The following is a 3544-nucleotide window of genomic DNA, read 5'->3' as shown; positions in this document are numbered from 1 at the left end:
GCGAGCCGCAAAGAATGCTCGCGCAAGCCCGGCGACATTTAATTTTCCTGTCATTTAACAGTCAGGCGAAAATCCCCATTTTTTGCTGTCCCAACTGTCATTTTGCCGTCCGTTTGGAGTGAAATACTGCAAAGCCAAGCAGAGCTCGCCTTGCACATTTATTTGCTGCCTGAGCCAGTTTTTGCTCACCACTGGGGCTCCCTGACTTGGGGCCTGGGGTGATTGCAGCGAGGCTGGTAGGGCTCGTAGCGATTCCAATCATTTCCTTTTAGGATTTTATTTTTTACCCATGCTGTGTAAATCTATTGACTGGTTGTTCAGGCACAAAAACCTCTTGGCGTGTACTGGTAATTGCTCGTTATTCCGTTCTATTTTCTCTTAAACAATGTATTACCCTCACTCTCACCGGTATTATTGCGCCGTCTCTTGATTATTATTTGTTTTCTGATTACATTTCGTACTTTAACAGCGCCTTTTCTCTCCCTTTTTAACCGGGAAGCTGTCAAGGCGTCTTGGTTTCGTCAAGGCAAGGGTTAACCATCTCGGAGACCACTCGTGTTTTATCTGCGAGAGCAGTCGAAAATAATCATAGTAATAATAATTTAAGAAACACAACCCTAAGACTTTAAAATTCAAACTTTCGGATTTCCACCCTGCGGAGCGGAGGCAGTTACTTATGATTAATTATTCGCTCATCCTGCCCTGGGGAGGGGGGCGAGGGGGCCCGGGGGGCTCTTTGGACCCCTCGTCCCTCTCTTCTTTAGGGGTATTTTGCTCGGGACTGGTTGATGGTTGGTGGATGTTGTTGCTGGTGCTGTCTTGAAGAGATTTGCCTTTTATTTCCCCTCTCGGCTGCTCAATCCCTTCCCAAAGACTCTGCCGAACAAGAAGGAAATAGAAAAGGACTTACCTTGCCCCGTCATCCGTGTCAACCCAGTGAGAACTTAAAATGGCCCAAAAACAACAAACAAACCAAAGTTGCATTTTTTTTATATAAATCCAGGACTTTTTTAAAAAAAGCAAAGCTCTTTTAGTTTCACCGAGAACATGAGAACATTAGCAGAAATACTCATGGCTTCTATGTGAATTTAGTAGTTTAAAACTTTTGAAGGTTATTTATGTGGATGGCCCTAAGCAAAAGCCCTGAATGGCTCTCAGGGAGCACGTGATGTCATTAAACTAAGTTTTATGGTTTGGGGGAGCTGACAAACCCACAATATATTTACATCATATATAATCTTAACTGTCCACCATCGCAGCTGCTAGAGCTGTTTAATGCTGGGACAGTGGGACAGGCGCTTAGTGCGGAGCGCGGCGGCGGCGGGGCTCCAGGCGGAGCGCGGACCCCGAGCATCCCCCGGCGACCTCCGTAAGTTTTGCCTCGCTCGCACTTTTCCCCGGCTCTCCTTCCGTATTATTTATTTATTTATTATTTAATTTGTTATTGTTGTTGTCGTTGTTTTTGTTTTTGTTTTTTTTTTTTTTTTAATATTATTTTGTTCGTAGAATTGCAAACTAAAATTAGCCTCTCCCCCCCCCACCCCCCCCCCCCCCCACCCCTCCTTCTTCCGTGGGAGTTGGGCAGGAATGCGAGCAGTTTTGCAAGGGGCGAGCTGCAGGCGAGCATCTTATCGGGCAGGAATCTCAGCGCCTCTCCCCTCCCCAGGGCTGCTGGAGACGAGATAAGGCCAAAGAGGTCTCTATGGTACTGGTTTAGCAACCCACTCCCCCCCCCCGCCAGCCGGCCCCCCCAGGGCACAGCCCGAAGGTGCATGGTCCCCAGTTCCCACCCCACCCCCGTGGCGAGGAGTTTAAGCGGATTTCTTCATGTCTGCGTGGGGTTTGGAAATGTATTTCATTTATTTATTTATTTATTTTGTACTATTTTCTTCTTTCCTCCCCGTGCGGTGAGAGTTGGGCTTTGCAAAGAGAGGAGGGGAAAGGGAAAAAAAAAAAAAAAAAAAAAAAGGAAATTAAAAAAAAAATCCACCCCTGACGAAGTGCATGCGCGGAGGCGGAGGCAGGCGGGAGCGAGGCCGGTGCAGGTGAGCGGAGGTTGGGCCGCTCCCGAGGCTGCTCCGGGGGTGTCCGGGCCCCCCCACTCCGTGTACCGAGTTTCTCCCCCGTGGGGTGGCCACTCGTGGAAAGCGGCTGCAACCCCCCCCCACGTCCGAGTCTGGGGAGCCCCCTGTGCTTGGAAAGCTCTGGAGGCCCTGGAATCCCCCCCCCAAAAAGCAAAAAGAGGATGTGGGGTCCCGTCGGGGGGGGTCAAACTTGCAGCAGAGCCAAGGAACTGGGGGGGGTAGACCCCAGTTCCTTGGCCCCATCGACCCCCACTTTGGCGTCACCCCTGCGTGGAGCCAGTCCCGGGGGGAGCAGTGGGGCACCCCCCCCGTTATTTTCCACGGGAGTCCTGCTGCTCTGGGTGCTGGGGGGGTGATGCTCAGCTTTGTGCCCCCCCCACCCCCCGGGCCTGCACCCCTCTGCTAGGCCCCGTCCTCCTGGGTTTATCCCAGGCCTCAAGCCTGGCGTTGAGGGGGGGGGCTGTGGATGCTGTCCCCGGGGGTCCCACGATTGGTGTGTTCTGGGGGAGCTTCAGGTTCCTAATGCGGGTTTTGAGGGGGGGGGGGGGGGTGATTCGCCTGGATCAGTCCCCCCACAGGCCTGGTGGCACTGGCTGGGACACGCGTGTGACACTGGGAGAGTGAGTTTGACTGGGGGAACGAGGGTTTTTTTCTGATGGGGGGCTCCGTGCCCTCCCCCCCCCATAGCGGTGAGGGAGCCCCCCAGAACTTTACGCGCAGGAGATGCCCCGGGAAGTGATTTCCACCTGGGAGCAGCCACCCATGTGCACCCACTCCCTGTTACACCCCCGTGTGCATGCGCAAACGCACTCGTGCACACGTGTGTGCACGGACAGGCGTGCAAAAGGCATGCACACGCGTGCACACACACGTGCAAGCAAGCAAATCCTGCACAAGTGCATAAACACTTGCACAGACGTGCAAATGCACCCGCTTGCACACGTGCAGGCACACGGTTGCACGCTCCTACGCATGCACACAAGTGTGCACGTGCTTACAAAGCTGTGCACCCCCACCCCCCCGCTAAAATGCGTGCACACGCACGGGGCCTTGCACGCCCACAACCCCCCCATCTCAAGTGTGCAACCTCCCTGTGGGTGCAGGAGCTCTGTGGGTGCTGAGCCCCCCTCGCAGGGACCCCCACTGAGCTGGGAGCAGGGGAGGGGGCTGCCCCCCACCCTGGGGTGCACCGGAGGGGGAGCAGGGTTGCAGACAATTTGGGCAGGGACAAATTTGGGGTAGGGCTGGAGCCAGAGGCAGGGGCACGGTGACAGAGTTAGGGACCCCAAAAATAATCTCCAAAGCCCTGTGGGGGGGTCAAGCCCCCCCCAAAAAAACAGAGCAGCCCAGCATAGGGACTTGCAGCCCCCTCGGCCCTGTGTTGTTGTTGTTCCGGGGGGTTTAAGCCCCTCCTCGAGGTGCTTTATGTGGGGGGTTGGGGGTGTCGCAGCCTCCCCCCA

The sequence above is a fragment of the Anas platyrhynchos genome, chromosome 34 (assembly GCF_047663525.1).
Source record: "Anas platyrhynchos isolate ZD024472 breed Pekin duck chromosome 34, IASCAAS_PekinDuck_T2T, whole genome shotgun sequence".
In the NCBI taxonomy this organism is placed as follows: domain Eukaryota; kingdom Metazoa; phylum Chordata; class Aves; order Anseriformes; family Anatidae; genus Anas; species Anas platyrhynchos.
This window is presented reverse-complemented; position numbering follows the sequence as displayed.